The sequence below is a fragment of the Podarcis erhardii genome (assembly GCF_964252035.2).
Source record: "Podarcis erhardii genome assembly, chromosome: 7".
NCBI lineage: Eukaryota > Metazoa > Chordata > Lepidosauria > Squamata > Lacertidae > Podarcis > Podarcis erhardii.
The window spans coordinates 81,013,592-81,035,752 of record NC_138511.1 but is presented as its reverse complement, the minus strand read 5'-3'; the positions used below and the strand labels follow the sequence as shown (position 1 = coordinate 81,035,752).

Sequence of the window (22,161 nt, the reverse complement as noted above, 5' to 3'; positions counted from 1 at the left end):
TATTGCGGATACCGTCCCTTTACCATTTCCCTTTGTTGTTAGGAGGAGGTTTTCAAAGGTTGTCAGGGGCCTAGTTGCTGCTGATTTTACTGTTGGGTTGTTTAAGAGGGCATGTAGTTGGTGTTGTGTTAACCAGGGCATTTGGGTGTCTTCTAGTTTGTCTTGTATTTCTTGTGTTGACAAGGGTTTGTTATTTTTATAAAAGTCTATTAGGCGATATAAGCCTTTGGTTCGCCAGGCTTTTATCTGGAGGTTTTGTGCTGCATGGTGGAATAATGCGTGGTACGCCAGGGGGATTAGTGGGGATGGGGTTGGGGATAGTTTGCCTATTTGTGTTTTCCATGCTTTGAGCATGGTCTGTGTGTACCTGTTAAGTGTTGTGGGAATTTTCTTTAGTTTGTTTGGGAGGAGTGGGTATGTTGTGGTGCAGGTATTTTCAATTGTGTCCCTCTCTAGGTGTACCCATTGTTTTGTCTCATCTTCTAGTATGTATGGAATTACATGACGTATTTGGTTGGCAATGTAATATGCTTCTATGTTGGGGATTCCCCATCCTCCTTCTGAGGTGGGGAGGTGCAGGTATTTGGGGCTTATTCTTGGTTTTTTATGTGAGAAGATGAAAGAGTGTAGTTTTCTCTGCCAACTGCGGAGTTGGGTTGAGGGGATCCAGATTGGGAGGGTTTGGAATAGGTAGGTTAGTTTTGGGAGTGTGATCATTTTGATCATGGCTATTTTGTCTGAGAGAGTGAAATTCGTGTTATTCCATCTCTTTAGGTCTTTGTTAATTTGCCGCCACAGGGGCTTGTAGTTGTGGAGGTACAATTTGTTGAGGTTTCTGGTTATTTGTACCCCTAGGTATCTGAACTTGGTGTGGCAGAGTTTTATTTTGGTGACCTTCGTGAGCTCTTTTTGGGTGTGAGGAGGGGTGTTGAAGCACATAGCTTCTGACTTTGTAAAATTTACCTGTAGGCCCGACACCATTGCAAATTTGTTGAGTTCTCTGATTAGGGAGGTTGCTGTGCTTATGGGGTCTGGTGTTGTCACCATTAGGTCATCTGCAAAGAGCCCTAATTTATAGGTTCTGCCTTTTATTTCCACTCCCTTGATGTCTGTGGCTGCTCGGATGCGGATTGCTAAGGGTTCCAGAGCCAGGATAAATAAGAAGGGAGACAGTGGGCATCCTTGTTTCGTGCCTCTTTGGATAGCTATAGTATTAGAATCCATATTGTTAATTCTGCATTTTGCTGAGGCTTGGGAGTATATTTGTTTGAGGATTTGTAGGAAGTTGGGGCCAAATTTCATGTTAGTTAGTACTGCTAATATGTATTTCCACTCTAAGCAATCAAAGGCTTTGAGGATGTCTAGGGACATAATTGTCAATGGGAGTTTCGTTGCCTTGCTGTGTTCGATCAGGTTCAGTAATTTCCTGATGGGGTCTGTTATATTGCGGCCAGGGACAAAGCCAGTCTGGTCTGGGGCTATTAACTTGTGTAGGAAGATTTTTAGGCGGTTGGCCAAGATTGATGTGAATATCTTGTAGTCTTGGTTTATTAATGAGATTGGGCGGTATGATTCTACTTTGAGGCTGTCTTTTAGTGGTTTGGGGATGGAGACTATTTTGGAGTGGGTCCAGGTTTTGGGGATGGGGCCCCCTTTTATGATGTCGTTGAATAGGCGGGTCATGTAGGGCATCAAGGGTTCTTTGAATTTCCTATAGAATTCTGCTGTGAAGCCGTCTGGGCCTGGGGCTTTGTGTGGTTTCAGGTTTTTGAGGACCACATCTATTTCCTCTGGGGTGATAGGGCTGTCCATGAATTCCTGTTCCTCATCAGTTAGGGTAGGCATGGTCAGTCCTGCTAGAAATGTTCTGATTTCCTTCTCTGGTGGGTTATGGGAGGTGTATAGGTTGGAGTAGAATTCTGCAAATTCTGAGGTTATTTCTTCAGGGGAGGATGTTATGTTGCCGTCTTTTTTGGTGATGCAGTGTATTCTTGTTTTGAGTGCTTTTTTCCTACATCTATTTGCTAGTAATCTGGAGTTTTTCCCTCCATATTCATAGAAACGTTTAGAATATAGAATGCTGATCATTGTTTTGTTAATTTCTAGGGAGTCTAGTTCTCTCCTTTTTTGTTCTATAAGTCTGAGGAGTTTTTTAGATCCTGTTTGTAGCGTGTTGAGAGGGCTGTGATGTCTTGTTCTATTTTGCTAATTTTTGAGGAGGTTTGTTTTTTAAGGAATGTTTTCTCTTTTATGCAAGCTCCTCTGGTGACCGCTTTCATTGTGTCCCATAGGAGGGGGGTTGTTATATTGTCTACATCGTTTTCCTTGAAGTAGTTTTGGAGGGTTTTTGTGAGACTCTCTCTAATTTGTTTGTTTGTAGTTAGGATGGGACTGAAGGACCATGATGGGGTGGTTTGTGTTCCTTCTCCTATTTTAACAATGACTTCTACTGGGGCGTGATCTGTGATTTTAATGTTACCGATGTTTGTTGATTCCACTGAGGGGATCAGACCCTGTGTGAGTAGAATGCTGTCCAGTCTGGACACTGTATCATGACGTCCCGATTGGAATGTATGGCTGATGTCTCCCGGGTTTTGCTCACTCCAAATGTCGTAGAGACCCCTGTTTTTTAGCATTTTTAGTAACTTGTAAGAGTTCCTAGTTGTTGGGGGTTTCCTTCGGAGGAAGGTTGCCCATGGGGTTGTAGGGTGGATATCTTTCAGGGATATACCTTTCATATTTAGATTGAGGTCCCCTCCTAGGATTGCTTCCCCTTCAGAGAAGGAGAGGAATTTGTTTAGTGTCTTCTGGAAGAATTCTGATTGTTTCGCGTTTGGGGCATATATGGAGCCAATTGTCAGTTTGATTTTACCATCTAGTGTCCCTTTAGCGAAAATGAATCTGCCTTTTTTGTCCCTGAGGACTGTTGTGGCAGTGAAGTTCAGGTCTCTACTGAGTATTATGGCTACACCGCGAGCTTTCCCTGAGCCTCGTGCGACCCACTGCTGACTGAAGCGGGGGTCGCTCAGGAGTTTGCTGCCTTTGGGTGGGTTGTGTATTTCTTGTAGGAAGGTGATGTGTGGTTTCATGGTGTTTATGTATGAGGTGATGCGTTTTCTTTTGATGGGGTTTCCCAGCCCCCTCACGTTTAATGTAATTGCTTTTAGGTTAGCCATCTTGCTTATCTATTATGTGGGGCGATTCCCTGCCAACCCGTTCGGGTTGTCTTGTGTCTCTCTCTTCGTGTTGTTTAAAGAACCAGTGGGGTTGCGCTGACCTAGGGTGTGGTGGGTGGGGGGCTAATGGGATTAGAGTAAGATTTGGGTTAAAGAGTAGGGGGTAAGTTGTAGAGAGTTTCCTATATGTAGTCATATAGGTGTTTGTTTGGGGTATTTTGGGCCATCTGGCATTTAGCCGGTTGGTCCTAGGTCTCAGCTGGTGTGGAAGGCCGTGTTCAAGGACAGGCCGTTCCCCCTGTTGTTTGCGAGAGGGGGAGATCAGTGAGACAGTGTGAAGTGACTTTGTAACGTCGCTGTCAAGTATAAGGTTCATGAGCAATGTTGCCAATGTTATGAGCAACATTGTTGGTGTGTTGGGGTGTGGGTGTGGGTGTGGGTGCTGGTACGCTCTGGTGCCACCATAGTGCTGGTTGGGTATCAGATTTTAGCCTGATTGTGGGTTGTGTTATTGAGGTTGGAGGAGTTGTTTTTCCTTAGTATGGAGTATGGGAATGTTGAAGGTGTGGGTGGTGGGGAATGTGGTTGAGGTTGTCTGGGCTGGTGTTCGGGTGGGGATTTCTGTGGGGGTGTGGGGCTGGGGGGATGTTGATGGTGTTAACTAAATCTATGTTTTGGGGGGGGGGAGAGGGGGAACGGGGGGGGGGAATCACCAGTCCTTCAGTTTGTGGCTTCATTCAGCTGCTGCTGTTGTTGTTGTAGGGTTGTCCATCTGCGATGAATTGGTTTGGTTAATCTTGGTCTGGTTTCTTGTGTCGTATGGCCGGCGGGGTGGTTCTGAGCATGATGCTTGTCTGTATTGGTTTGCGTTGTTGTGCCGCTTCTGTTGTTTCCTTTTCTTCTTCTCTACCATCGTCCAGTTGTTTGCTGTTGTTTCTTCGTGGTTGGGGCTGTCACTTGGTGGGTTTGTCGGTTGCCATTCCAGTGGGAGGTCGAGTTCAAGGTTCTTTAGTAGTTGTAGGGCCTCAGATATGTTGGTGGCCGTGTGTTGTGTTGTATTAGTTGTTACAATTAGGCGGAAGGGGAAGCCCCATCGGTATTTGATCCCGGCTTGTTGGAGACGCTGGGTGAATGGGCGCAGGCATTTCCTCCGGTTTAGGGTATCCTGGGATAGGTCCTGTAGGGCCAGAATGGGGGTTTCTCCATATCGAAGGTTGGTTGAGTTTCTGAGGTTGTTCCATACCTCTTCCTTCTTTTTGTAGCGCGTGAAGCATACAATGATGTCTCTTGGGGGGGCGCTGGGTTTTGGCATGGGTTTTAGGGCTCTGTGAGCCCTCTCCAAGTCATCTGCCTCAAGTTTCAGGCCTGGGATTGTGTTTTTCAGCCAGTGTATAATTAGGTCTGCTGGGCTTTTCTCCTCTGTTTTTTCAGGAAAGTTGCGGAAGCGGATGTTACAGCGTCTATTGCGATCTTCAAGGTCGGCTTGCTTAATTTTCATCTCTCTGTGTTCTGCTTCCATTTGGTTTACCAGTTCGTCCAGTTTCTTGTTCACACGTGCGTTCTCCTCCTGGTATTGCTCTATTATTCTTTCTTGCATTTGGTTCTTGTTCTCTAGAGCTTCCACTTTGGAGGTTAGATTGTTGATTAGTGCCTGCATGGGAGCCATTGTGGCCTTCAGTGTTTCTTCTAATCGTGCTTCTAATCTTGCTTCCATTTCCCTCAGATCTCGTTTCGTTACTGGGTGGTCGTCATCTTGAAGGGGAGTTACGGTATTGGCATTGTTTGCCATCTCCCTGGTTGGTGTCATCTCAGTCTCCCTAATGGTTTTGGTTTGAGGTTGGCTTGGCATCCTCTTGGAGTAGGGCGTGTGGTGGTTAGGAGTTGTGGCAGTGGTGATTCCTGGGTATTGTTGGGTTGCTGGGCTGATCAGGCGTTGCCGGTGGCTTTTACAGAGCGTTTGGATTAGGTGGTCATTTGTGTCACTTCTAGCCTGTGTTTTAAGAACTTGTCTAGAGTTTCTGTGGTTGCCTCAGCGTTGCCGCCAAAGCGGGGGGGGGGGGGCAGGTAAGTAGAGATGGGTAGACTAACGGACAGACAGTTCATATAAGGGGGAGGGGTTAGCAGGTAGAGATGCAAGAGATTAGAGGGGTGGGGCCAGGGAAAATATGTGTTTAGGAGGGGGTTGTATATACCCAAAAAGGGTATTGGGGTCCGGTTAAGGTGGAGGTTGGGGTTGGGGGTGCGCTCAGAAACAGAGACAGACAAATAGGCTATATGTAAAGGGTGGAGGGAGAAAAAGGAAGAAGAAGAAAGAAAGAAGAAGGGGGGAGACGGGGGGGGGAGAGGGGAGATTGGAGTAAAAGAGAAGAGAGAGAGAGAGAGACAAAAAGAGAGTTGAAAGAGATAGGAGAGATAGTACAGTAATATCAGCGGTATTAGATTGCCGCAGTAGTTTTAGCTATAGTATGAGGGGGGCAAAGTAGGATATGGTGATATGAATGTGTGTATGTGTTTCCTTTAGGGGAAGGGGGGGATGGAGAGAGGGAGGAGGAAGAGAAAAGGAGAGGGGGAGGGGGAAGGGTGGGAAAAGGAGGGAGAAGAAAAGAGAGGGGGAGAGAAGGGAGGGGGAGGGAGGGTGAGCTGTGGCAATGGTATGGGGGGGAAAGTCTTATTTTAAATGAGGGGGTGGGGGGAAAGGGCTCCCCCCTCAAAAACAAGCTGACGAACAGGCTAAAAAGGGGGAGTTGATTTTAAAAGATAAAGGGGATAGAGAACAAAATTGGGGATGGAGAAAGGTGGGATAAAAGGAAAAAAATAAGATAACGGGGGTGAAGGGAGAGGGAGGAGAGAAAAAAGGGAGAGAAAAATAAACGGGGGGGGAGTATCAATAGCAATAGCAGTGATATGGAGGAAATTTTTGTTTAAAAAGAGAGTGGTGGTCGTGGATGGGGGTGAAAGATCCCCCCCCTCAAGAACAAGCTAACAAATAGAATAGAAATAGAAATAGAATAGAGGGGGGGATTGTGTTTTTTTAAAAAATATATATAAAAAAAGAAACCTATTTCCCCCTAATTATTATTATTATTTTCTGTTTGAAAAAAGTAAGGGTGGCTGCTGCAGCAGTGGCCCCTCTTTTAAAAAGAAAAATGATCAAAGTAGGTATATGGGGGGGGGGAATTTAAAAAAGGACTTTTTTAAAACAAAAAAAAGGGAGAGGGGGAGGAAGGGGTTAAAAAAGGATATATATATATATTTAAAAAAAAGGGGGGGGGAGAGGGTAGTTTCTTCCTTTCTGCGATCTCCTTTGTCGTGCGGTTTTCCTCTGTTTTCCGGAGGGGTAGGCTCCCGTCGGCTCAGCCACGTGTTTTTTCGGAGCCTGTTTTTTCGGAGCCGTGCTCACCTACCTCTCCTCTTCTTTTCCGTCGGCAGAGATGGGGGGCAGCAGCGGTAAAGTTGGGGCTCTTTTTTCTTTCTTTCCTTTTCTCCTTCTTTCCCCCTTTTCTCTTCTTTTTCTCCCTCTCTGCGTTGGCTGCACTGTCCTCCTGGTTTTGGAGCTCCTCTTAGCTGTTGGGGGGGGGGTGGTCGGGTGCCTTTCCGGGTGCCTTTCCGGCTCAATCTCAGTCCTGGGGGGGGGGTGTTTTGGCTCCTTTGATAGACCCCTGGGCACCCCCAATTCCTCTCTGTTGGCAGTGCTGGCGGCAGCAGTCCTGGGAGTCCGGGAGTCGGCCAGACAGAGCCTTTTACTCTGGCTGGCTTCAGGAGCTCTTTTCTGCTGTTGCAGCTGCCATGCTGCCTCGCCGGAAGTCCCCAGCTTTGGGGTTCTTGGTTCAAATCCTAACCCCAGCTTCTGTCTCTAGTTTGAAAAGGATGGTGATACAGGCCTGTGTCTGTACCTGGTGCACATCATCCTTCTCTGCAGTGGATCCTTGTCTGTGGAATGTCTCCTTTAGGCACCAGGCAAAAACGTTCCTTTTTAACCTTCGGTTCATCTGCTTGACATCCTATATACTTTTAAAATGTGGCTCTTTTCTGGCGTGTGTTATTGGTTATTTTAAAATTCTGATTATATATATATTGTGATCTTTTCTGTGAACCACCCTGAGACCTTTGGGTATAGGGTTGTGTATAATTCAACATCATCATAAACAACTTCTCTCCGCTGAATAGCAGAGTCAGGTTATACTTCCAAAATGGACAATATATTATCTGAAGAAGTGTGCATGCACACAAAAGCTCATACCAATAACAAACTTAGTTGGTCTCTAAGGTGCTACTGGAAGGAATTTTTTAATTTTGTTTCAACTCCGGCAGACCAACACTGCTACCTACCTGTAACTAAGAAACTTCTGTTTGACATAATATTTGATCTTTCCTAATATTCAATGCTTACTTTCCCTTTACATGGCACATCATTATCTATAACCTACAAGCAAAAAATAAAATAAAATAAAATAAAATAAAATAAAATAAAATAAAATAAAAAAAATACCCCACTAAATAGATGCACATTTCATTTTTCTTGATTCATCTGAGTCTTCTTTGGTTGACCCTCTTTTCTCTCAGAAAGACAAAACCATTTTAAATGCAGTTGGGAACTGTTCTGCCAGATTCAGGGCTATTTGTAAAATCGAGAAACAAATGCCTGCCAAACGCCTGCCAAAAACTTGTTTGTCTTTCTTTGACTTCTCATTGCTTGAGGTTTGGGAGACAATCTTTCCTGATGATGATACTTACTTTTGGGAGGTTCAAATCTGTCGCACAAATCTGACTCGTAGCATAAGATGTTGCTGTGGGCGTACAAAGATGATGATATGGAGACACTGGAATAGCCTCCACTGCAAATGTCTGCATTCATGCAGGACTCGATCACAAATGGTGTCTTCAGACCAACTATAAAAGAAAGAGTTGGAAGGAAATAATTAGACCTGGAGACAAGGCCAGCCCTCCCACGAGGAAAGGTGAGATGATTGCCTGCTGAGCAGCGGTGGAGCTACCTCCTTGGGAGTCTGGGTGATCTGCTTAGTGGGCGGCAGGGTGGCAATCTGCCCAGGGGGGCTGCGGGGCAATCTGTCCAGGCGCGGAGCCTGCAGGCACCCAAGCCACCGTATCACTTCCAGGAGAGATGTGTGGCTCAGGCACTCTGCAGGCCAGGCCCCGCAATAAGTGCCGCCCCCCCCGCGGTGTGCCATTTTCTCACCCCCCTCAGGCTGCTATTGCCTTTGCAGCTGTGGTGTGCAAGAGCTTCCTTCTTGGCAGCCCCCTCCCCCAATTCCACCTCTGCAGTGGCCTCTTGGCAATTAGGAGGTGCTGCTGGTCTCCTCCCAGCTTTGTTGTCCACTTAACGCCAGTGTAGATTCCCACCCCCACCCCCTTGTTCTTGATGTAAATCTTCAGTCACCCTTCTTCCCTGCCTGACAGGTGGGCAGCATTTCAAGGTTCGCCTCAGGTGTCAAAATGGCTTGGGCTGGCCCTGCCTGCAGCGGAAAGACAGACCTCCAGTTTTATCTATTTGTTGAATGTGAGGCAGGGATGGAGAACTTTTGACCCTCCAGAAGTTTCTACCTTCCCTCCCATCATTGAATAGGATCAGCTCAGGAGGCTTAATGGGAAGCAATTCATCAATGCAATAAGCTTTATGGCAGCACAGGAAAGTGGTGAGAGACTGTGGTGGAGCTTACAAAGGGAGCATGTTAGATTGGGGAAAATTGTCAGTTTCAGTTTCCTGAGTTCTTGTTTTAAGTTCACGTCTCCACATTTTCACATCAGTTTCCTACATTTTTAAAGTCTTCATGAAAATTCACCAACATTTTAATGTGACCCGCCCCCTTTAGGCCCTATCTTCAGGGTGATACTGCTTTAAGCGGTTTGTTGACCATCTTGGTTGTGACTCCGGGCATACCTGCTTGCTGCCTTGCAGGCCTTTTTTCACTTGGCCTGGGAGGTGGGACCCTGACTGACTGACTCCAACTACAAAAGCTGAGGCTGCTGAACAAACTCTTGAGTTTGTTTTCTGTATTGCTTGTTTTTTGTTGTTGCTGTAACTGATACTAATTGGTATTCTATATTTTTAGCTCTTGTGATTTATTTGGAAATCGTTCAGTTTTCTTGCATACTTTTTGATGTGTTTTATTGTTTATGACTACTTCTCTTATGTAGAGCCATAGCCAGGTGATCTTGCGCCCCTGGCAGGACCATCCAGATTGTGCCCCCTAGCCATGGACAAATTGCTCCCCCTAGCCACAGACAGGGTCCCCACATATCATATAAAGACCTTCTATTTAAAACCTTTTCTTATGAGGCAATAATCAATATTTTTATTTATAGACATATTTATTTTTAGCCCATTTTGTGTCCCCCCTCCCAGCACCTCTGGCTGGGGCCTTCCTCATCACCCCCTAGCTACTGCCCTGCTCTTATGCTTGTAGTCATGGAAATCCTTTCCTGTTGTAAGCCGCCTTGATGTTAAGGGCGTGTAACACTATTTCTATTGAAGAGTGACAGTTCCCAGTGAAAAATGATTGACTCTTAAGCCACTCTGAGAATATAGCTCCGTGAGGGGAATAGGGGGTCTAAGGACTCTTAACAGGCTATAGTTCCCAGGATTCTTTGAGGAAAGCCATGACTGTTCACAGTAGTGTGGCACTGCTTTAAATTTGGAGCGCAGGTAGGGTCTTATATGCACGCCTTGCCTTAGTATGTGCATTTTTGGACTTGTTACACGGCTGGACAACTAGAATTGCAAAAATGGGAGAAGTGCAAATGTTGAAGGAGGGCTTTGATTTGCTTTGCATATTGTTTTAGAAAGTGCCCATTAGGTAAACTCACCTTTAAATATGAACTGACTTAAATTTCCCTCTGGTTCCTACATCCAGTGCAGGATCTAAAACATTGCTTTGTGAAAAAGCCATATCCCATGGTTTGTAGCTAAAATATGGCTTTAGAACATGACCCTGTTGGTTTATGTTTTGGTGGTCAAAAAGTTTAAAGTTCTTCTCACTTACATATACTGCTTTCTCCAAGTGCTGACATGCAGGACTGGTTACTGAACGAGTCACATGGCATATCTGTGGGGTTTTCGCAATGATCTCCTCGATTCCAACAAGTGTCACATAACAGAGATGCCACTGCAGACAGGGGGAGGAATAGGTCTCTATAAAGGTACATTAACATGACAGTTCCTCCTATGATGTCCACCTCATAACAGGCAGGGAGTGCCACCAACATGAATGGCTTCAACAAGAGCTTAATGGGGGACAATGAGTATGTTCCTGGCTACTGTCCTCAGTGGAAATATTTTCTCTTCAACAGTGGAGGCACTATGCTTCTAAATACCAGTTTCTGGAAACTACAGAAAGGGAGCTGTTGCACTCTGCTCCAGCTTGTTGGCTTTCCACAGGCACCATGGCAATAACAAGATGCTGGACTAGATGGGCCATTTTTCATTTACACAATGCTTCCTTATATATATTTCCCCTGTAGTTCTTAAACTCTGTGGATGGGGGCGGGCCTTGGACACACCAGATAATGGTTGTCCCAGGTGGCTCCTGCAGGCTGAGGGAGAGGATCTGTAGGGCAGGGGTGGGGAAATATTTGACCCTCCTGAAGTTGCTGCAGTACAGCTCCCATCAGCTACAGCAAGCATGACAGACTCTGGTACCACACCTCTCTTCGTTAAATAAAAATAAATATAAATATTGGGAACAAGCAATCTATGAATGAGGATCCTTTGTTGTTTGGCCTTGTGCTTTATTCCTCTCCCTTTCAAAGGAACCACAAATCCTGGTTCCTTCCTTGTCCTGCTTTAATGGCTGATCCCCCGCTTAGTTCCTTCCTGGAAACATGATGAACAGCACAGCAGCTGTGGTTCTGCTCACCTGGAGGAAGAAGGGCCAAGAGGAGGCAGGAGATCAGGAGTGTCTTCATCATTCTAGAGAGCTGAAGAGCCAGGAAGGAGTTTGAGAAAAGCACTGGGCCAAGCAAGGAACTGATGCATGAAGAGGCTTAGTTGGATGAATTTATAGAAGATTGCAAGGAGCACTTTGCCAGCACCAGGAACAATGGATTCAGGACAAATTGCTAGAATTCTAATTATGCTATAGCATAATATAAAGCATGTGTAGAAAACAAATTAAATATCTTCCCCCTTCCAATAACTCCAAGGACACGTCTCTCTGCCAGCCTCAATTTCACCTCCCTGGATATGGGAAAACAAGTCCCATCAGGTTACACTAAAATTCAAAGCTCAGCAGTGAAACTGGATTAGATCTCCAGAAGGCCAGGCAATTTTGCCAGATATCTCTGATAGTCAGAATCACGAATTTATTTATTTTTGGTAAGGGGAGGCAAGTGTCTGTCCAGTTTCCTTTGTTGTACAGTAATAAAATGCACAGTGACTCAAAGTCTAAATTTCCTCCATCCCATTAAAAACACTTGTGTTTGGGGAAAATAATTTGTGCATTTGTTTCTAAAGATAAATTGGTAACAGCTAAGAGCTGGGGGGGGGGGGCAGGTCTCTGTCCAGAGGAGCTTGCAGATTTAATAGACTAGCTTATTCAGAAACTAGATATATGCAAACACACACACAGAGAGATACATTTCCTTTCTTTTTATTTCACTTGTGATGCCGAGGAAAGCCAAAGACAGTGTGAAAGACATGGACTTTGGCATTTGGGCAATGAGAGAGACTGCCAGCATCACAGATGTCCAGGGAGATTTGAGAAATATTAAAGACAGCGATGGATTCTTGTTTAGTCGTTTAGTTGTGTCCGACTCTTCGTGACCCCATGGACCAGAGCATGCCAGGCACTCCTGCTTCCACTGCCTCCCACAGTTTGGTCAGACTCATGTTTGTAGCTTTGAGAACACTGTCCAACCATCTTGTCCTCTGTCATCCCCTTCTCCTTGTACCCTCCATCTTTCCCAACATCAGGGTCTTTTCCAAGGAGTCTTCTCTTCTCATGAGGTGGCCAAAGTATTGGAGCCTCAGCTTCAGGATCTGTCCTTCCAGTGAGCACTCAGGACTGATTTCCCTCAGAATGGATAGGTTTGATCTTCTTGCAGTCCATGAGACTCTCAAGAGCTTCCTCCAGCACCATAATTCAAAAGCATCAATTCTTACTGACGGACGTATATTTCTATTATGTGGCTGCATGACTTTGTTGGTTGAAAGAGTGGTTAATACCGAAGACTATTCAGTTGCTAGACTTAGAGCGACATGATAATAATTTTGGCCAGTATGCATATCTATGGTATGATAAAGCTAAAATACCTAAGAGTTGCATGAACCATGTAGTTAGAAAGAAGCTTTATAGGGTATAGGAAAAATATAAAAACCTGCTGGAAATGAAAATACTTTTCCACCAGGTGGCGCGTTGGAAGATGGCTGACAATAACATCTCTCTGACCCATGCGAGGTAATTAAGGGGCTGCTATGGGAAGTATGCAGCCTTCCCACCCCCCCAGGAGGGGGGGGAACTGTCTTGCCAGCGATGTTCACAATGCACCCCCTGATCCGAGAGATGGGGGTGCTGAACACTTGACACGAGCCCTCGGTGAAGTCAGATCTTCCTGACGCTGATTCCAATTAGCGCGTGCTGGTTGCTTCAGTTCGGAATTATAATTGGAAACATACGATTGGAAATGAAGCTGAAGCACATACATCAAGTAAAGCTCGACAGATAAGACTGCTGATTAATGGACCTCTGTGACCCGGGAGTGACGGGTGGATAAGTAAATCTTCTGATGAATTACCACTAGGAGACTGTATGTTTGGAACGAAGGGGGGGGGGTGGAAGAAAAAACTCTTTTTTTCTTTGCACGATGTGATATTAATAACCCTTCACCCCAGAAAGAAATAAGATCGTCACGTTTTTACTAATCATAAGCAGGATTTTAAGAACTGTGTGGGATGGATTACAATAGGAGAGAAGATTGGTGAACAGTGAGAAAGAGGAAATTTTTTATGACGCAGTTAAAAAATGGCGTCTCGCCAAGACAGGCTTGCCGGAGAAAGAAGGACAGGGGGAGGAGAATCAGGATTGTTCGAAAGAGAAGGAATGTTGGAATGCAAGTTTGACCTGACAGAGCCCCCTGATTTATTTAATTTATTTGGCTAGCCTGAGAAAAAATAAAGGACAGACCGAAGATTAATTTTGTTTATGGAAGCGTTGAACAGAGGCTGTCCCTGAGTGATATGGTCTTTGAAGAGTACAAAACCCACACAGAGACGCCAGTTTTCAATCTGCTTGTGAAAATCATCAAAGATCGCAAAGAAAGGAATATATGATAACAACAAGAAGAGAAAGAAAGTAATAAAGGACTATCCGGATCGAACTGGATAGAACTGTCTAATTAAAGCAGTAAAATAAGTGATGCCTGGAGTTATCCGGAATTTTGGACTCGTGCGGAGCTTGATGTATGGGTACCCTCAACAAAATTTAAAATTTGGCTGTATAATTTGGAACTAATGTGATTTGAATAATGTGATGTGATTGGCCTGTTAATAATTTTTTTTTTTTTTAAAAAAGGAAATGAAAACACTTTTATAGCTCTCACCCAAAGATGCAATTTCTCTGAAAAGACGGAATACAGAACAACATTGGGCAATGTACAGAGATCTCGGACTTTTCAGAGCAAGAGATAAAATTAAAGAAATTTGAAGAAATCAGGAAGGGGGTGATGGATTGGCTACAACATTATCAATTAAATGCAGCTTTCAGATAGGATAAATGAAATGGATTTATGAATCAAAGTTCCGAATTTGAAAGGGAGCTTACAGGCAGTTCAAAATGTATAAGTTACCTCTAGAATAGGAGAGGAAGGATGAACTGGTAAAATCAGTTGTGATATATTGTACGAGGAATTTAGGACATAATATAGAGTTCAGTGTGTGGGAGAAATGATGGGGAAAAGATTTAAAATTTCTAGCATGTTATTTTATGAAAAAGATATATAGATGGTACCTGACACCTAGTAAGGTAGCAAAAATGTACAAATCGGATACCTGCTGGAAATGTAAAGGGAAGGAAGGCGCCTTATCTGTGGTGGATATGTAAAATGGCCAAGGGCTTCTGGGAGATGATATACAATGAAATGAAAAAAAAAAACATTGTTTAAAAGGTCTTTTGGAAAAGGACTGGGAGCCTTTCTCTTAGGAATAACTAGTATAGAGGTCCTTAGAGATCAGGGGGGGAAATGTTTTTATATGCAGCTACAGCAAATGGTATATGTTCAGAAATTTTTGAATACTTACGGAGAGGACCTTCAGAAAGGGATTGAAAGACCCTCAGGGGCTGGGCCACAGTCTGTACCTACACCTACACCGGTGGGGTCTGTAGACCAGAAGGAAAAGGTACCACCACCAGAACAATAACAGATCTGACCAGGATGTCTCTGCAACTTCTAAGTTGGAATATAAATGGCGCTAATATTCCGGAGAAAAGGAGAAGGATATTTCATATTTTGAAAAAAGAACAATTGGACGTTATTTGTTTGCAAGAAACACATGTGACTAGGCTACACAGGAAAGTGTTAATAAATAAAAGATTAGGCCAAGAATTTATCTCTTTGGACTGAGTAAAGAAAAGAGGCGTGGTGATTTATGCAAAAGAGAGCCTGTCACCAAAATTTTTATTTAAGGATGAGCATGGAAGAATTTTGGCAATTGAGATTCAGACCCAAGGTGAAAAGTTTTTACTACTTGGAATTTATGCAGAAATGGCTATTTTAACTAGTAATATGAGAGAGCAGGACTAACGGGGCCTTTGAGAAATAATAATAATAATAATAATAATAATAATAATAATAATAATAATAATAATAATAATAATTTATACCATGCCCTCCCCAGCCAAAGCCAGGCTCAGAGTGGCTAACAACAGTAAAAATAGCACAGTTTACATAAAATCACAGTCAATTAATTGAAATACATTCTAAAATTAGTTCAGAATCAATTAAATTAAATTAAATTAAATTAATGGCAAGCATTGGGCTAGAGTTCTGTGAAGATTACAGAAGGAGAGAAGGGGTCAGACTGTACCTTGGCCAAAGGCCTGGTGGAACAGGCCCTGCGGAAAGATGTCAAGGGTCTTGCAGGCCCTGCGGAAAGATGTCAAGTCCTGCAGGGCCCTATTCTTTTGTGACAGAGTGTTCCGCCAGATCGGGGCCACGGCCGAAAAAGCCCTGGTTCTGGTTGAAGCCAGCCTAACCTCCCTGTGGACCGGGATCTCCAAGATGTTTTTATTTGAAGACTGTAAGGTCCTCCGTGGGACATACCAGGAGAGGCAGTCCTGTAGGTACGAGGGTCCTAGGCCGTATTCGGCTTTAAAGGTTAAAACCAGCGCCTTAAACCTGATCCTGTACTCCACTGGGAGCCAGTGCAGATGGTATAGCACAGGGTGAATGTGATCCCACAGCAAGGACCCCATAAAGAGCCTCGCCTTGGCATTCTGCACCCACTGGAGTTTCTGGATGAGCTTCAAGGGCAGCCCCGCGTAGAGCGAGTTACAGTAATCAAGCCTGGAGGTGATCGTTACATGGATCACTGTGGCTAGGTCAGGGCGAGAGAGGTAAGAAGCCAACTGCTTAGCTTGGTGGAGATGAAAAAATGCTGCCTTTGTTATAGCTGCAGTCTGCACCTCCATTGAAAGGGAGGTGTCAAAGATTACACCCAAACTCTTAACGGACGGTGCTGGCACTAACTGCACCCCCGCAAGAGATGGGAGTTGTCTTTGAAGGATTTAACTTCAACTGGCTCCCATGTAACCATCCAGCCACAGCTTTCAAACATCTGATCAGTGTGTCTGGGGCCGAATCAGGATGGCCGTCCATCAACAGATAGAGTTGGGTGTCATCAGCGTACTGATGGCAGCCCAGACCAAAGCTCCAGACAATCTGGGTGAGGGGGCGCATAAAGATGTTGAAAAGCATCGGGAAGAGTATTGCACCCTGTGGCACTCCACACACCAAGGAGTGGCATGACAACTGTCCCCCCCCCCAAGCACCACCCTCTGCCCCGACCAGAGAGAAACGAGCACAGCCATTGAAGGACTGTGCCCTGGATCCCCACGTCGGCAAGGTGGTGGCCCAGAGGTTTGTGATCGATCATGTGGAAGGCTGCTGACAGGTCTAAAAGAATCAGCAGCCCCCACCTGCCTCGATCCAGCTTCCTATGGAGCTCATCTGTTAGGGCAACCAGAGCCGTCTTGGTCCCATGACCAGAGCGGAAGCTGGATTGGAATGGATCCAGAGCTGATGTTTCATCCAGAAACCCACCAAGTTGTTCAGCAACTACTCTCTCAATCACCTTACCCATGAATGGAAGATTTGAAACTGGGTGGTAATTGGATAGATCTAAATGATCTAATGATGTTTTCTTTAAGAGCGGGCACACCACTGCCTCTTTCAATTCCCCTGGGAATGTCCTGGTGCCAAGGGAAAAATTGATGATATCCCCTAGGGGGCCCAGCACCTCGTCTGGACATGCTCCAATCAGCCAGGATGGGCACAGGTCAAGAGGACAGGTGGTGGGCTTTCCAGCTCAGAGGAGTCTGTCCACATTGGTTGGGGATATTTGGTAAAAGTGGTCCAATACTGGACCCGAGGACAGTCGAGGGGCCTCCAGTTCTGTTATTGTATCCAAACTGAATTAAAATGGTTTGTAGAATATTTTAAAAATCACTCTGAACAAATTAAAATGTTAACAGAATTTGAAAAAATTCCGTAGTATAAAGTAATCTGAGATTAAATGGAAAAAGATAGAACATTGAATATTTAGAATATGCAACAGTAAAAGATAATTAAAATTAACCATCAAGGGGAGGGGAAGGGAGGTAAAAGGTAAAGGTACCCCTGCCTGTATGGGCCAGTCTTGACAGACTCTAGGGTTGTGCGCTCATCTCACTCTATAGGCTGGGAGCCAGCGCTGTCCGCAGACACTTCTGGGTCATGTGGCCAGCGTGACAAGCTGCATCTGGCGAGCCAGCACAGCACACGGAACGTCGTTTACCTTCCCGCTGGTAAGCGGTCCCTATTTATCTACTTGCACCCGGGGGTTGCTTTCGAACTGCTAGGTTGGCAGGCGCTGGGACCGAACGACGGGAGCGCACCCCGCCGCGGGGATTTGAACCGCCGACCATGCGATCGGCAAGTCTAGGCGCTGAGGTTTTACCCACAGTGCCAGCTGCGTCCCCCATTTATTATAATGTATTATAATACATGTATTATAATTATAATGTATTGTAATTATAATAATAATAATTTATTTATTATTTATTTATAATTATAATAATAATTATAAATAGCAGAATGTAGGCACCCTATACCTATATATAGAAATGAGCAAACTGGTGATATTTTAGGGAGCAGGCCCACTACTTAAATAACAACAACAACAACAATTTTTATTTGTATCCCGCCCTCCCTGGCCAAAGCCGGGCTCAGAGCAGCTAACATCATATAAATAAGACATAAAAATATAATAAAGCATAAAACAATATAAAAGTCACAATAACTTTAAACAATTTATATCAAACAAAGCAACATTCAACAATCCATCAGAATCTAATAGTAAAAAGTAAAATTAAACATCAGCAAATAATAATTAAACCGTTCAGCCACAATAAAGAATTACCAATCTATAATCAATAAAAATAACAGCAAATCACAATGCATAAAATACCACAAAATATACAAAACCATGTAAAAGGATCAAGACAAACAAAGACATACAACTTATAAAACTTTTTTTTTTAAATAAAAAATAAATCATAGGAGCCTACACAAAACAAAACACCATACATGGAATGAGTCTACCCATGCGGCTTGATGGAGGTAGAAACTGTCTCTCATGTCTTGTTATGCTGCTGTTTCTACGAGGATATACACTCGGTATTTATCACTCCTGTTATACAAAAATCTCTAAATGGGTCCAAACTTCAATGTCTAAAACTACTGGTAGAGACTAGAAGCTCAGCCACTGGAAATTTCCTATTGAAAACAAACTTCTAGGCGTGGGACTGACCTTGGCTGGGCATGATAGTGGCATGGCAGATGGCAAAGGAAAGATAGAACCACTTCAGGAGAAAAGCCTCAGATCCGGCAGACAATATAGGATTGATACCTTACAGCAAAGAAGGGCCTCACTGACAGGAGCAGCTGCAGCCTCACAAACAAAAACCAAAACTATGTCATCAGAAGACGTCTTGACTAAAGCACTGGGAAAAATAAATGAATCTTTGCAACTTCTTATGAGACAAGGGAGTGATACAAGTAAACAAGTTGCAGAAACAAATAAAAATGTAGCTGAGATCTCAGCAAAACTTGATTTGAATACTTCAAGTATAAAAGAATTGGGAGCACAAGTTAATGCTAATGCTCAAAATATTGGGAAACTTTTAGAAGAATCAGCTACTACTCGAAAGATTGCAGAGGAGGCAAAGGAGCTTGCAAGAGAAAATACCACCGGTTGTTAAGAAACTGGCGGACCATGATTTGTCCTTTGCGATGATAGACCTACAAAGGAAAGAACGGAATTTAAGATTGAGATTTGTACCAGAAAAAGAACAGGATAACTCGGTGGACTTTCTTACAAAAGAGTTTCTTGAATTTTGGCAAGAGGGCCTGGAGGAGGATGAAGTAAAGATTGTGAGTGCATTTAGACTTGGAATAAGACAAAAAAAGAACAAGGCAAGAGACTGTTTGATTACTTTGAGATCAAAGGAAGAAAGAGATAAAATTTTAAATCTGCACTACCAACAATTACTGGAAATTGAAGATTCTTCTGTGGAGATTTTTAAAGACATAAGCCTATTTTGGATGCAAGAGGTGAATACAGAGATCTGGTTACACTACTGAAGAAAAGCAGAATCTTCTTTAGGTGGGAATTCCCCCAAGGCCTATCTTTCAAATATAGAGGAAAGAAAATAAGAATAAAGACACTGAGTGATAAAGATAATTTTTTGAGAGACCACGAAGAAAATCTGTTGAAGGAGGTGGAGGCTGGAGAGGAACCAACATTACTGGGAAAAGGAATCTTGGACTTAGCAAACCTATCGTTTGGATTGCAGCCACCGACAGAAGAGGAACGATTGGGAGCTGTAGGAGGAGTAAGTAAATAACCCCATCATGGCTTTGCGACTTCTGAGCTGGAACTGTAATGGTTTGAATGTTCCTCGGAAGAGGAAGAATGTTTTTCATATATTAAAGAAACAACAATTGGACTTGATTTGCTTACAGGAGACACATGTGATGAGAGCACATAGAAGACTACTTATCAATAAAAAATTAGGACAAGAATTTATCTCATCTGATAGAGTGAAAAAAAGAGGAGTTGTTATATATGCAAAGGATAGACTGATGCTGAAACTGATATTTAAAGATGAACAAGGAAGATATCTGGCAATTGAAATTCAAGTTCAAGGACAGAAACTTTTGATTGTAGGAATCTATGCACCGAACGAAGGCAAATCTGAATTTTTTAAGAAGTTGCATGAGACTTTGTTGGACTATCTGGACTTTAATGTAATCTTGATGGGAGATATGAATGGAGTAGTTTCTACAAATATGGACAAAGCACAAAGACAAGTGATTTCTAAAGATGGAAGATTACCAAAAACTTTTTTCGAAATGACTGACAATATGGACCTGGTTGATATTTGGAGAACAAAAAATCCTCTGGAGAGAGAGGGGACCTTCTTTTCTGAAGCTAAAATGACCTGGACTAGAATTGACCAAATATGGATTACTAGAGGACTGGCACCAAAGATTAAAAAAGTGGAAATCTGCCCAAAAACATGCTCCGACCATAATGCCGTGAAGATGGAGATGAACCAAATAACAGCTGGCACCTTCAGATGGAGGATGAATGACACCTTATTCAGAGATAAAGAATTCTGTAAAAAGGCCCAAAAAACATTGAGAGACTATTTTGAGATTAATATGAGGACCAATGTTGAAAAAAGAGTAATCTGGGATGCAAGCAAAGCCGTTATTAGAGGTTTCTTGATACAACAAAATGCAATAAGAAAGAGAAGCCAAAATGCGAAAAAAGGACAAGATTTTGGAAAAGATAAAAGAAGGAGAAAAGAAATTAAGATCAAAACCAAAGTCTCAGGAGATTTTGAGAGAAATTAAATTATATCAAGTTCAGTATATGGAATTGATGAACCAAGAAATAGAATGGAAAATTAAACAAATGAGACAGAAGACTTTTGAATCCGCAGATAAATGTGGTAAACTTTTGGCTTGGCAATTGAAGAAGAGACAAAAATTAAATACAGTGACAAATTTGGAAGTGGATGGAAAGAATATCTACAACCCAATTGAAATTAGAAGCTGCTTCCAGAGATACTTTAAACAATTATATGCACAAGGGCCACAAAAACATTCCGATATAGAACAATTTTTGGAGAAAAATGGACTGAAGGAAATTTCAAGTGAGGGTAAAGTACTTTTGAATCAGAAAATAACTGATCAAGAAATAGAAGGTGCCATCCAAAATATGCAACTGGGCAAATCTCCGGGGCCGGATGGATTGACTTCCAAATATTACAAAGCTTTAAAGGAATGGATATTACAACCTTTGAAGGAAGTCTGCAACGAAATTCTTGAGGGGGAAAAAGCACCTGAAACGTGGAAAGAGGCCTACATCACGCTTATACCGAAGACAGAGACTGAAAAGACCCAACTTAAGAACTACCGCCCAATTTCCTTATTAAATGTGGATTATAAAATCTTTGCTGACATTTTAGCTAAAAGATTGAAAAAAGTTCTGATGGGGGAGATTCACAGGGATCAAGCAGGCTTTCTCCCAAGAAGACATTTATCAGACAATGTAAGGAATATAATAGACATTTTGGAAATGTTAGAAGTTAATATAAATACAAAAGCTATTTTGATATTTGTGGACGCGGAGAAAGCCTTTGACAATATTTCTTGGACCTTTATGAAGAAGAATCTCCAGGGGATGGGGGTAGGTCAAGGGTTTGAAACCGGTATAGGCGCAATATACTCTGAACAAAAGGCTAAACTTATAGTGAATAATGTGATCACGGAAGAACTTAAAATAGAAAAAGGGACACGCCGGGGTGCCCAATTTCCCCTTTACTTTTTATTTCGGTCCTGGAGGTTTTGCTGAACATGATAAGAAAGGACCAGCTGGTTAAAGGGGTTCAGGTCGGAGCGAAACAATATAAATTGAGAGCATTTGCAGATGACTTGGTACTTACATTACAAGAGCCAGAATCTAGTACTAAAAGGGTTTTGGAATTAATTCAAGAATTTGGTCAAGTGGCAGGATTTAAATTGAATAAGTTAAAAACTAAGGTATTAGAGAAAAATTTAACAGTTACCGAGAAAGAGAAGTTTCAGAATGAGACAGGTTTAACTGTGGTTAAGAGCGTAAAATATTTGGGGATCAATATGACAGCTAAAAATATGAATCTATTTAAAGATAACTATGAGAAATGTTGGAATCAAGTGAAAAAAGATCTTGAAATTTGGTCAAATCTGAAGCTTTCCTTGTCTGGTCGAATAGCAGTTATAAAGATGAATGTATTGCCTAGAATGTTGTTTTTGTTTCAAACATTGCAAATTGTGGACAAGATGGAATGTTTCAAGGGTTGGCAGCAAGATATTTCTAAATTTATCTGGCAGGGCAAAAAGCCCAGAATAAAATTTAAGATTTTAACTGATGTAAAGGAAAGGGGGGGGGATTTGCCCTGCCAGACTTGAAACTTTATTAGGAATCAGCAGCTTTCTGCTGGTTGAAAGACTGGCTGCTTCTTGAGAACACAGATATTTTAGATTTGGAAGGTGTTATGGGTTAAGGGGGCTGCTTGTGCGTAAATGGTTGAGCTCTAAACTCATGCAATCAGTTTCTAAACTCTCCCAGTCAGCGGAGCCATGGGTGCATGGCTACCTCAATCGCTGGCAGAATCCGTCAGTGGGCGTTTCCGGAATTTGCGCCAACATAAGAGTTCTTTGACGG

The 22,161-nt window shown here is 43.1% G+C and overlaps 1 long non-coding RNA gene across 1 annotated transcript in view; it reads left to right on the top strand.

Annotated features, from left to right (window-relative positions):
• Window positions 1–11,197, top strand: part of LOC309346271 — a 172,220-nt gene extending 161,023 nt beyond the window's left edge. The window contains exon 3 of the long non-coding RNA XR_014158550.1: window positions 11,108–11,197. This is a non-coding gene — a long non-coding RNA (uncharacterized lncRNA). The remainder of the gene's footprint in view (window positions 1–11,107) is intronic.
• The last annotated feature ends 10,964 nt before the right edge of the window (window positions 11,198–22,161 follow it).